This window comes from Equus caballus, chromosome 20, assembly GCF_041296265.1.
Source record: "Equus caballus isolate H_3958 breed thoroughbred chromosome 20, TB-T2T, whole genome shotgun sequence".
NCBI lineage: Eukaryota > Metazoa > Chordata > Mammalia > Perissodactyla > Equidae > Equus > Equus caballus.
In genome coordinates this window covers 32,928,264-32,941,566 of record NC_091703.1, presented here as the reverse complement: position 1 = coordinate 32,941,566, position 13,303 = coordinate 32,928,264, and the positions used below count along the sequence as shown (strand labels likewise).

The 13,303-nt window shown below is 44.5% G+C and overlaps 1 long non-coding RNA gene and 1 pseudogene across 3 annotated transcripts in view; both read right to left on the bottom strand.

The window, feature by feature from the left end:
- LOC138919619 (uncharacterized) overlaps positions 1-13,303 on the bottom strand; it is a 70,337-nt gene that overhangs the window by 39,898 nt on the left and 17,136 nt on the right. The window lies entirely within an intron of this gene.
- On the bottom strand, positions 2,336-2,720 carry LOC111769158 (NADH dehydrogenase [ubiquinone] 1 beta subcomplex subunit 9 pseudogene; annotated as a pseudogene).

Here is a 13,303-nt window from a genome sequence, read left to right as displayed (position 1 = left end):
ATCTATTCATCTGTAAAAACGCCTATGAATGCTGGGACAACTGGATATCCACATGCAAAAGAATGGAGTTGGATCCCTACCTCACACCATATACAAAAATTAACTCAAAATGGATCAACAACCTAAAGGTAAGAGCTAAAACTATTAAACTCTTGAAAGAAAACACAGGCATAAATCTTTGTGACCAAGGAATAGGTAATGATTTCTTGGATACGTCACCAAATACACAAGTAACAACAACAAAAAATAGATAAATTGGACTTCATAAAAATTTAAAACTGTTGTGTTTCAAAGAACACCAACCAGAAAATGAAAAGCTGACCCACAGAATGGGATAAAATATTTGTAAATCACATATCTGTTAAGGGGCTTGTAGTATCTAGAATATATAGAGAACTCTTACAACTCAGGAATCAAAAGACAAATAACCCAATTTAAAAACGGGTAAAGGATCTGAATAAACATTTCTCCAAAGATATTCAAATGGCCAATAAGCACATAAGAAGATATTCAACATCATTAGCCATCAGGGAAATATAAATCTAAACCACAATGAGATACCACTTCATACCCACTAAAGTGGTTAGAATCAAAAAGAAAGCTTGGAGAAACTGGAACTCTTATACACTGCTGCAGAAATGTCAAATGGGGCAGTCACTTTTGAAAACAGCCTGGCAGTTCCTCAAAAGGTTGAACAGTTATCATATGACCTGGAAATTCCACTCCTCCTTATGCACACAAGAGAAATGAAAACATACCCACACACATTGTCCTACGTGAATGTTCACACCAGCCTTATTCATAATAGCCAAAACATAGAAACAATGCAAATATCCACCAATTGATGAATGGATAAAGAAAACGTGGTATATATATCCACACAATGGAATAGTATTTGGCAATAAAAAGTGATGAAGTATTGATGCATGCTACAATGTAGATGGATCTTGAAAACACTATGCCACGAAGCCAGACACAAAATGCCACGTATTGTGTGATTTCATTTATATGAAACATCCGGAATAGACCAATCTATAGATACTGGTTGCCTAAGACTGAATAGGGGATGGATCTGAGGGGAAATTGGGAGTGACTGTTAATGGGTATGGGGTTTCCTTCCGAGGTGATAAAAATGCTCTAAAATTGATTGTGGTGTTGGTTGCACAATTCCATGAGTATACTAAAAACCATTCAATTTTACACTTTAAAAGGGAGAATTGTATGGTATGTGAATTATATCTCAATACTGCTATTATTTAAAATAAAGGCATAACTTGAACAGATACATGCACATCCACCTTCATAGCAGCATTATTCACAATAGACAAAAGGGAGAAGCAACCTGAGTGTCCATCAGTGGATGAATGGATAAACAACATGGTATATACATACAATGGAATACTATTCAGCCTTAAAAAGGAAGAAAATTCTGACACATGCTACAATGTGAATGAACCTCAAAGACACTATGCTAAGTGAAATAAAAGCTAGTCACAAAATGACAAATATTGTATGATTCCACCTACATGGGATACTCGGCGTAGTTAAATTCATAAAGGCAGAAAGTAGAATGGTGCTTGCCAGGGGCCGAAGGGAAGAGGGAATGGAAAGATACTGTTCACTGGCTACAGAATTTCAGTTGGGGAAGATAAAAAAAGCTCTGGAGATGGATGGTGGTGATGGTTGCACAACAATGTGAATTTCTTCTTCTTTTTTTTTTCTTTTTAAAGATTTTATTTTTCCTTTTTTCCCCCCAAAGCCCTCTGGTACATAGTTGTCTATTTTTAGTTGTGGGTCCTTCTAGTTGTGGCATGTGGGAAGCCGCCTCAGCATGGCTGGATGAGTGGTGCCATGTCCATGCCCAGGATCCAAACCGGCGAACCCCTGGGCCGCCAAAGCAGAGCACACGACCTTAACCACTAGGGCACGGGGTTGGCCCCCAATGTGAGTGTTCTTTTTTTTTTTTTAAAGATTTTATTTTTTTCCTTTTTCTCCCCAAAGCCCCCCCGTACATAGTTGTATATTCTTCACTGTGGGTCCTTCTAGTTTTGGCATATGGGATGCTGCCTCAGCGTGGTTTGATGAGCAGTGCCATGTCCGCGCCCAGGATTCGAACCAACGAAACACTGGGCCACCTGCAGCAGAGTGCGCGAACTTAACCACTTAGCCACGGGGCCAGCCCCTGTGAGTGTTCTTAATGCCACTGAATTGTACACTTAAAAATGGTTAAAATGGTAAAATTTTTCCTAGTTATTTTTAATACAACAAGTATACGTATTTCTGTAACTTACTTCCTTGCAAGCATGAATGGTGAAGGGTCTTCCTCTCTCTTTCTCTACAGGGGCCCCTCCTGGGGCCTGGTCACAATATGCCACCACAGTGGGGCAAATCACCTTCATTTCAGGCAGGGGCAAAGCTTCAGTATGAGGACCACCAGGCAGTTGTCCCCCCAGAGCTGTCTCTCACTCCATAGTTACTTCCACTGCTCTCTCAGCAAAGAAATCAGGATACATGGTCCTCTCAGAAGGATGCCAGTCATCTAAGCACCGTGCAGAGCCTTGGAACACTCATCTCCCTCTGAAGAGGTGCCCTCAGGAGAGTCACGGAAGACACACGGCCATGGATGCTGATCGCCAGAACTCTTCCTCTGGCTCCTTCAGCGGTTGGGTAGCCTTTACCAAATCCCTTTCATTCTTATGTTCTTCAAACCAGGTTCTCATCACGTAAGCAAAGGACCAGTATTTGTCCCTGTGGATACACCAAGACTTGAAGTGGCATGGCACACTCTTAGAAAGCTGTAACACCTTCTGCTGGTGGGTCAGGTAGACCAGAATGCCATGATGGCCTACTCACCTTCAACAGCCAGAGGGGCTGCCCAAAATGGTAAATCTTATGGTATGTATATTTTACCGCAATTAAAAATAAATAAATAAAGGCATAATAGTAGTTCTTACCCCACAGGGTCATTGTGAGAATTAAATGAGATGCATATAGGCCGAAGGAATGATTAAAATGAGAGGTAGCATTTATGAACCAGGCCTGGGGAGTAGGGTTGGAGATGGGATGAGGAGGGGAGAGGGGCACTTTAACTTTCCACTTTGATTCATTTATCTGTGGCTTAGATTTTTTTGCAAGTAGTGTATTTTTATAGCTTAAAAGAGTGAAGAAACGAGGGCTGCTCATATTCCTGTTTCCGATTTGTTCAAGACTTAGCGTCCACAGAGAACAGCACGAGGGTTGGGATCAACATTCTATTCTTGGCCTATGTTGACCTTCTATGTTTGTATCTTTATGTGTAATTTTTTCCAGATTTCCTCAGCTTTGCTTACCTTTTCCCCTCTCCCCTCTCAATTTACTTAAGTCTGTTAGTCACAAAATGTTAAACCTCCCAGTGTGATCGCTGGATCCTCCCCTCTTGCCCCAGAAAGGACCCCAGACCGCAGACACAGGGGCTCCCCGCTCATCCCTAGCTATTGTCCGCTGACCTCCTCTTCCTCAGTTTTACCTCCTTCCCTAGAGCGAGACCTTCCCTGAGATCTGATTTTCAATCTCTCACTTTGCAAATTGAGAGGTCTGCTCCCAGGAGGCCAGAGATGGCTGGGCGCCCAGCCGGAAGTCTGTTTCCTGGGCGGGAGAACGCTGGCGGAAATCCAGATGGCTGACGTCACCTGGTCCAGATGGCGGAAGCCATTGCCCAAGCACAGGAAATCGATGCCAACGACACAGTTCTCTGTGACTCTTTCTCTCAATTCAGAAAAGCCTTTTCCTAGACAGGAGGCAGCTGAGCAGGAGTGGAAAGTGCCCTGGCTTTTGAACCACACAACGTGTTGAGCATGAGGCTGGCTGCAGCGTCGACTGACAAGTGAACGTGGGACCTGACACTGGACTCTGGGTCAGAAGACGCAAGTCTGAGACAGAGCTCTGCCACCTAACTTCTGACCTTTGACAAATCATTTGATTTCCTACAGTTGGTTTTCTTAGCTATGAGTAATAATATCTTCCTCACGGAAGCTATTGTTGCAAGGCTGGAGTGAAGTCATCCATGTGAAAGATTTCATAAACTTGAAGCAGGATGCCAGTGTGAAGTTCTGCCTCTGAGAGAGCCCTTCTGAGAAAGCAGACCCCAAGGAGGAGGCCTGATGGAGACCAGTTACAGGCTGATCCAGGAGCCATGTAGCCTGTACTGGAATGTGGTGTGCTGCTTACTAGCTCTGCGGCTGGGACGCATAACTTCACCTCTCTGTGCTCAACCACCTCTCTGTCAAATGCGGATGACAAGAATACCCTCCTCACAGGGTTGTCAGGAGGGTGAAGTAGTTACTCCACACAGATCAAATAGAACAGTGCCCAGCTCAGGGTAGCTCTCATTAGCCTTGGCTGGAATGATTATTCCAAAACCAAGTTGTGCACTTGCAGGCCCTGGGCTGGACATGCAGCCCAATCCCAAGAGATCTCACAAAAAGAGATTCTGCCCCAATCCACTGTCCACACAGCAGGCAGAACAATTCAGCTAAAATCTGATCGTGTCACTTCTCTGCTTAACTGACCAAATCTGCCCTAGGCCATCTATTGAAAGGCATCAAGCCTTTGTGACAGGCCCTTGAGTCCTTCTCCAGCCTCATCTCCCGATGCTCGATGCTCACCGTCTCTCTGTGAGGCTCCAGCAACCTCAAACTTCCTGCAACTTCTCATCTCCACCACCTGGCTCCCGTTGCCCCTCTGCCCAGCATGCGCTCACCCACCCTGCCTTTGCTAACTCCTAATTATCCTTCAAGACTCTTAGACTCGTGTCTTCCAGAAAGCCCTTTCTCAATCTCCCAAGCAGGGCTTGGTTCCCCTTCTCCTCCTATATTCCTTGTGGGCACCTCCAGCATTGCACAGGCCAAATTGTATCCTAACTCTCCATGTAACCGTTTCACACCAGACTGGGGGATCCCTGAAGGCAGAGACCAGCACTGGGTCTTGCCAGGCGCACAGTAAGTGCTCAGTAAACATTGGGTGGAAAGACTGATGAATGGATGACCAGGGATGAATAAAGCCCAAGCTTGTTTGTTCAGCTGTCATAACAGATGATGTTGCTTGCCTGGGGCTGGGGTGAACATCTCAGACAGATACAGCTTCCGTTGATCTCAAGCAGGCATTTTTCTTTTTTTCCTTTTTTTTTTTTTTTTGTGGGGGGAAGATTAGCCCTGAGCTAACATCTGCTGCCAATCCTCCTCTTTTTGCTGAGGAAGACTGGCCCGGAGCTAACATCCATGCCCATCTTCCTCCACTTTATATGTGGGACGCCTACCACAGCTTGGCTTGCCAAGTGGTGCCATGTCTGCACCTGGGATCTGAACCGGCGAACCCCGGGCTGCCGAAGCTGAGCGTGCAAACTTAACAGCTGCACCACCAGGCTGGCCCCAGGAATTTTTCTTAGAATCATCTCTGTCAGCATTCTCTGTACCTCTTTCCTCCCCGTTTTTATACTTTGTCTCTCCTTCCTTATCACTTTGTTTCTCTTCCTTGCTCTGTCATATTTCTGTATCTTTTGTTGCTTTGTATCCTTTTCTCTTCCTCTTTCTTTTGTGGTTGAGTGGTTATCTGTCTGTTCTCTTGCCTCTTATCAAGATTTCTGTGCTGGTAAGAGTTTTCCTGGATTTATGACTCCTTAGAAAGAAAGAAGGAGATTTTGAAAGGAAGGAAATCACCTTTATTATGTACCTAGAAGTTCCATACATTTTATCTCATACAGTCTTGGTAATATCTATAAAATGACATATCATCCAAGCAGCTAGGTTCTGCTTCTGTAACTAACAACCCCAAAATCTCAATGGCTCTATGCAACTGAGATTTATCTATTGCTCCTGCTATGTATCAATGGCGGATCGGCTGAGGCTCTGCTCTGGGCCATCGTTGTCCTCACTCCAGGACCCAGGTTGACAGAGCAGCCACTATCTAGAACACTACCAGTTGCTATAGTAGAAGGAGGAGAGAATGTGGAAAAGCACATACTAGTTTTTAAAACTTCCATGTAGCAGGGACACATTTTAATTGGCCAAAGTAAGTCACCCATGCCTGGGTTAACTGGCAAGAGTTAAATAGGGTGGCAAAGTACAATCTTCCTAGGTACCTGGAAGGAGAGAGAGAAACTCAAATAGTGGTGAACAGGCCTGATAACCACAGTGGATATTACTGTTCACACTTTACAGACGAGGTGGCTGAGACTCAAAAAGGTTATAGAGTTTGTTCAAGGTCATGCAGTAAATGTCAGAGAGGGAGCTGAACCCAGGCCTTTTGATTCCTGGGATGGTGCCTCTCCCACATCACTGGATTTTAAGGTTGCCTAGACCTTTTCTGCCATTTCTACCAAGTTTTTGGACCCTGATATGAAGCATGGTTTGCTGGCACACCGGAAGCAAAGTGATAAGAAATCCAGCTTTGTTCACCAACCTTTGCATCACATCTGGTGAGGGGCATTGGAATCTCTCTCCAAGGTGGGGTTTTTGGAGACTTCCAATTTCCAAGACAAAAACGAGTAGGTTACAAAACTTAGAGCACAGTCATTAGAAATCTTCCAGGCAAAACAAATCTTTGGTGATGGAAGTCAGACCAGCAGTTATTGCAGAGCGGATAGGGAAGGGGGTGCAGCATATTGACCAGATAGGGGCTCAAGGGGACCTTCTGGGCTGATGTTGGTTAAATGAGTGAATACAAACGTAAAAATTCATCGAGCTTCACACTTAAGATTTGTACACTTTTCCGTATATCAGCTCTATCTCAATAAAAATGAATAATACAAAAGAAATATTCTTCATCACAATAAAAAATATTTACTGTGCCAAAGATCCTGTTAAGAGAATGAAAAGACAAGGTACAAAGTGGAAGAAAATATTTGCCAATCACATATCCAACAAAGGATGTGTATCCAGAATATATAAAGAACTCTCAAAATTCAATAGCAAGAAAACAGACAACCCAATTTGAAAATGGGCAAAAACCTTGAATAGATACTTCACCAAAGAGGATATAAGGAAGGCAAATAAGCACATCATTATTGACCATTAGGAAAATGCAAATTAAAACCACAATGAATTACTACTACAGATCTATTAGAAGAGCTAAAATAAAAAATTTTGGCAAGTGTTGGTGAGAATGCAGAGAAACAGGAACTCTTGTACGTTACCCGTAGAATGAATGCAAAATCACACTCTAGAACACGGTTTGGCAATTTCTTATAAAGTTAGTACACTTACCATATAACTAAACAATCCCCTAGGTATTTATCTGAGAGAAATTAAGTCACATTCATACATAAACCTATATGCTAAATGTTCATGAGAGCTTCATTTGTAATTACCAAAAACTGGGTTAAAATGGGTAAATGCATAACTTGGTTTATCCACACTATGGAATACTAGCCAGAAACAAAAAGAAACAAATTATCAATAGATGCAACAACCTGGATGAATTTTAAAGGCATTATCCTGGGTGAAAAAAATCAGGTCTCAAAAGGTTACATGTTATATGATTGCATTTATGTGACATTTTTGAAAAGACAAAACTATAGTGACAGAGCATAGATCAGAATAGCAGGGGTTGGTGGGAGGTGGGTAGGAGGATGTGACCACAAAAGGATAGCATGAGGGAGTTCTGTTGGGACAGTAGAACTGTTATCTTGATTGTGGTGGCAATTACATGAATTTTTACATGTGTCAAAATTCATAGAACTGTACAGTGAAAAAAAGTCAATTTTACTGTATTTTTTAATTAAAAACATACTTTTCAATTAAAAGGAAACCCTCTAGCCCCTGAAACAGAACAGAGGAGAGTTCAAGAATAGGAGTCAAAAAATTAGATGCCCTGAAAAAGGCACCCCGACTCCCTCCCCTTGACCCCATCCCGGAGCTCTGGGTTCTCCTGGGCCCTCTACACTTCACACTCCCCCTCCTTGTTCTCCTGCTAGGCTCACATGACCCACACATCTCCTCCTTTAGACTCCTAGTCTGGAGGCCAAGGAACCTAGTCTGCTTTGTTCACGACTATATCTTCAGTGCCTGGATTCAGGTATGAGGCGGGTGTTCATTGACAGAGTGAAGGAATGTTCCAGCTCCAGCCCTGATTCATCCTGGCACACATCACAGGCTAGTCTCTATTTGGCCTCCTCTCCAGCTGCCGACTGGACACACCACAGCTGGAAGTCATCACTGGCCCCCCTTTCAGATCCCAGGTCTGGATCACAAGCTCACCCCTCCTGGAAAGCAGAGTCTCCAGCTGTCCCGTAGTTTGCAATATGAAGATATCAGCAATCTGATGATTTATTGATGCTGTCATTTTAATTGTCAAAGTACATTTTTATTGCCAAAACAACATCTGTTCAATGGTTTTTTGGGTTTTTTTCCAAAGATTTTATTTTTTCCTTTTTCTCCGCAAAGCCCCCCAGTACATAGTTGTATGTTCTTCGTTGTGGGTCCTTCTAGTTGTGGCATGCGGGACGCTGCCTCAGCGTGGTTTGATGAGCAGTGCCATGTCTGCGCCCAGGATTCGAACCAACGAAACACTGGGCCGCCTGCAGCGGAGCGCGCGAACTTAACCACTCGGCCACGGGGCCAGCCCCTCAATGGTTTTTTTTAAAACTCAAAACAGTTAAAAAAAAAAAAAAAAAGGTAGACCTACTTCCCAGAAGCCATAATTGTTACCAGTTCCTTTTCTATCTACCTAAAAGCATTTATGTGTATGTAAGTATGTATGTCTATGAATATGGAACAGGTATGAATGAATTGATCCGCAGCTCTTGGGGCACAAGCAATGTCCTATTTCTTATGGACTCACTCATATCAGATCTGGCTTCAGCCCTGACCATCCCTAACTGGAGTTCTAGTGTCTGGCAGTTTCCAGACGTTCCCCCTTGGGTCATATAAGGAACTGTAGGTTCACGCAGCTTTGAGGAAACAGAGGAGAGTCTGCTCCTCTGACCACAGTGGTCAGCACTGCCTTGCTCTTGCTCAAGGCTGTGGAGTCCATCAGAGGTCAGGCCACTCAGCTGACCCGGGCAGTTCCTAATCACGTGAGCATGGCATCAGCAAAGCCAGGAGAGAGAAAAAAAGCAACTTTGGAAATAATTGGTATTTGAGGAGAAGGTAGAGGAGGAGGTGGGAGAGGAGAAGAAGATGGAGAGAAAGAAGGAGAGCATCAAAGTAGTCATGCTCTGAAGAAAAATCACAAATCCGTAGTACATCCTTAAAGCTGGTTTTGGTTTCATAGAGTTCCTTTACTTTTAATTACTTTGGGGGCACTGTAATATTTTCAGTGCTTCTTTACCGTCTTGATCTGGCCATGCCTGGGCGCTGGGGGGCATTTGCTGAGGCTCTGAAAATGCTGCATCCAGAGCACCCCAGCCCGGTTCTCGTGGACTCTGGCAGCCAGTCCCACCTGAGAGGCCGCTTTGGAACAGGCCCAGGTCTCCGCGTGCCCTGGAGAAATGGCGTCCCCTCTCTTTTCCCTCACTCCCCAGAGGTCCAGGCATCAGCTAAGAGGTAGGCCACTGCCCCTCCACCTTCCCCTCTCAGACCAGACATGCAGCCCCTTTAGAGCCCCATCTGGCCTCATTCTTCTCTTTCCTTCTAAACACACAAAAAAAGCCAAACCCCTCAAGGGTCAGGAAACCCACAACTTCAAGGAAACAAAGTCCTGGCTCCGCAGAGGAGGGAGAGGAGAAGGAAGCCTTCATTCCTATTTAATTCTCAATAGATTGTTCTTACGATAAAGTCATAATAAATTGTCCTGCTACACAACATATTCTTTTAAATTTGATCATTTCTTCAAATATGATGCCCGTTTGGAAAGTGGTTGTGGGGAGACCAATTAATAATCATTTATGAAATGTTGCTTGGATGAAGAAGCCCACAATGGGCATAGTGTGAGAGATTTAAAGAAAGGAACACAGAGGATCCTCGTCTTAAAGAAATTTCAACCAATTTAGACACAAAGTGCGTGTACTATCTGAGAAACCACCTGAGGACAACTCAGACCAGTGGTTATTTATGGAGCATCTACTAATAAAAGTTAATACTTACTGATGGCTTCCTAGGTACCAGACACTGTACTTGCCTGGGGATACCACAATCCACAAGACAGAGATGAGTCCTGCCCTACGGAGCTCAGAAGGTCAGACATAAAACATACGGGAATGAAGTGATGACTCTTACAAAAGGGGGAGTGCAGGCTGCTGCCGTAGGAATGTAGAGCCCGAGAACTAAACACAGGGTAGGGTATCAGGGGAGGCCTCCCTTGGACACTGACCTTTAAACTGAGACTTGAAAGTAACAAACCAAAAAAACAGAGACATCAAAGCTGACAGCGGTGGGGAAGCTGGGTTTATTGCTTAACAGGCGAGGGAGAGCCATGTCCCTCAAGAAGTGAGTTCAGTGGGTCTCCCTAAGCAGGAATTGAAAGGCCTAGATACGGGTCCAAAAGGAAGAAGCTCACCAATAAAGCAGGAATTGAGTTCCGGTCTCTGGCTCCTGAAGGGGGTTGTATGCTCTACTTTGTGATTGGTGGTCTTTGGGTCTCAGTTCTCAAAAGAGCAGATGGTTCTCAAAGAGGTCCAAGACGTGTCCTGTGATGTTGTGGTGGACTCTAGGCAAAAGGGGGCGAAACAATATCCACTTTCTCCAAGGCTAGAGATACTTTCCCTTACAAAGACTAAATAGGGGCTGGCCCTGTGGCTGAGTAAAGTTCTATTCACTCCGCTTTGGTTGCCTAGGTTCGCAGGTTCAGTCCCAGGTGTGGACCTACTCCACTCATCAGCCGTGCTGTGGAGGAGTCCCACATACAAAATAGAGGAAGATTGGCACAGAGGTTAGCTTAGAGCTAATCTTCCTCAAGCAAAAAAAAAAAAAAAAAAGAGGAAGATTGGCAATGGATGTTAGCTCAGGGTTAATCTTCCTCACACACACACACACGCACAAAGACTAAATAGGAGTGAGGCAGGCAGAGGAAGAAGAGAAGGTGATGGAGAAATCAGAGTTGCAAGAGATCTGGACAAATTGAAGAAACCAAGAGAAATTCAAGATGTAGAAGCATGGAGGCAGGAAGGAGAGTGTGGCTTGGAAGAGGCTGGTAAGGTGGACTAGATGGAGAAAGACCTGGTAGACCACACGCTATGGTCTGAAATGTGTTCCCTCAAGTGTGTCCCCTTTTAATGTTGAAACCCTAAACTCCAGTGTGACTATATTTGGAGGTAGGGTCTTTAGGAGGTAATTAAGGTTAAATGAGGTCCTAAGGGTGGGGCCCTAATTCAATGGGATTTGTGTCCTGATAGAAGACACAAGAGAGCTCTCTCTCACTGTATGAGCACAGAGAAAAGGCCATATGAGCACCAGGGGGGCAGGGGGTTGGCGGCCACCTACAAGCCAAGAGAAGAGACCTCAGAATTAAACCTACCTTGCTGGCACCTTGACCTTGGACTTCCAGCCTCCAGAAGTGTAAGAAATAAATTTCCGTTATTTAAGCCACCCAGTCCATGGTATTTTATTATGATAGCCCAAAGATGTTAATGTATCATATAAAGAATTTTGAGGGGCTGGCCCTGTGGCCGAGTGGTTAAGTTCGTGTGCTCCGCTGCAGGTGGCCCAGTGTTTCGTTGGTTCGAATCCTGGGCGTGGACATGGCGCTGCTCATCCAGCCACGCTGAGGCAGCATCCCACATGCCACAACTAGAAGGACCCACAACGAAGAATATACAACTATGTACCGGGGGGGCTTTGGGGAGAAAAAGGAAAAAAAAAACATAAATAAAATAAAATAAAAAACAGAATTTTGAACATATTCCTAGAAGCTTGGTGGGAAGCCACGGGGGGCTTTAAGCCAGGGATAGACACGCTCACTCTTAGGTCTGTGAAGGCTCACTCTGGCTGCAAAGTGGAGAAGGGTCTGAGCAGAGCAAGACTAGAAGCATAGAGGCAAGGTAGGAGGTGAGTGACGGCATTTAGACTGGAGATGATGGAGGCTTGGAGCGTGGTGACCTGGCGGTGAGGAAAAGAAGATAGACTGGAGAGACCTTTACAAGGGAAAATCAACAGGACTTGAGGATTAACAGAACAGGAGGAGGAGTCGGGGGTTTAGGGGACTCCAAAGGCCCTTAAGGTACAGTGGAAAGGACACTGGGCTGGGAGTCTCAAGATCCGGGTTCTAATCCCAGATCTGCCACCAATAAACAACCCAATGACTTTGGCCGAGTCACCTTACTGCCCTTCTCTACTCTAGTTTCCTCATCTTACAGGAAGAGAGGGGGCCTGTTGATCTCTTGGTCCCATTCAATTCTGTTATTCTACGGTTCTACAAAGTAAATGCATTAGCAAGGACGAATTAAAACAATGGTGTCACTTCCCCCAGGGTTAGTCTAGGGTCTCTTCCTCTATGCCTTACTTAACATTCCTGATCACCATATGCTTAAGGACATATTGGAATACTCCATTTACTAGTCTATCTCCCTCAAAAGACTGAGGAGTCCTTGAGGGCAAGAACCAGGTATCCTGTATCTGGAACCACGGCAGGCATATGGTCATTGATTCATTGTGTTTGTTAAGTTGATTAAAGCGCTGAGAGGATAGACACGTGGTTATTCTAGGAAGGCGTCTTGATGCAAAGTCTTAAGTGTCTTCTGTATACAGGGCACTGTGGTGGGTGCTAGGGTCATCAGAATAAACAAGAAAGCCACTCACTGACCTTATGCCAAGTCAAGTAGCTGAGACAGACATTAAACACACAAAGACGCAAATGACAGTTTATTTCTAGATGTGGTAAGTGCTACAAGGGAAAGTGCTAGGCCTGTGAGTGTGTAAGAATGAGACCTAACTCGGGGTAGATGAAAGGTTTCTCTGGGAGAATGACCTCTACGGTAATAACGATGAGTTGATTTACTCACAGAATGAGGGAGGCAAGAGACAAAGAGAGGAGGAAGAGAAGAGACTTTCAGGTAGAAGGAATAAGAAGCCACATGAAGGCCCAAAGCAGGAAGGCGTTCTGGTGAGACTACTAGAAGGAAATCCACCAGAATGGTAACGTTAGCTATATTTGGGTTGTGGAATCATGGGTACTTTTAATTTTCTTTCGCATGTATTTTGCATTTTACAGATTTTCCACAACAAACACATACTACTTTAATCATCAGAGGGGGGGAGGGGGAACTTGTTAAACAAAATAATAAAGGATGTGGGGAGAATGGGTGTCACAGAGGAGGGGGCACATTCCAGAGGGATCTGTGACATAAACAGTGAGTAATTCCTACGTGGGGGAGAGCACTAAGCACATTGGTGAG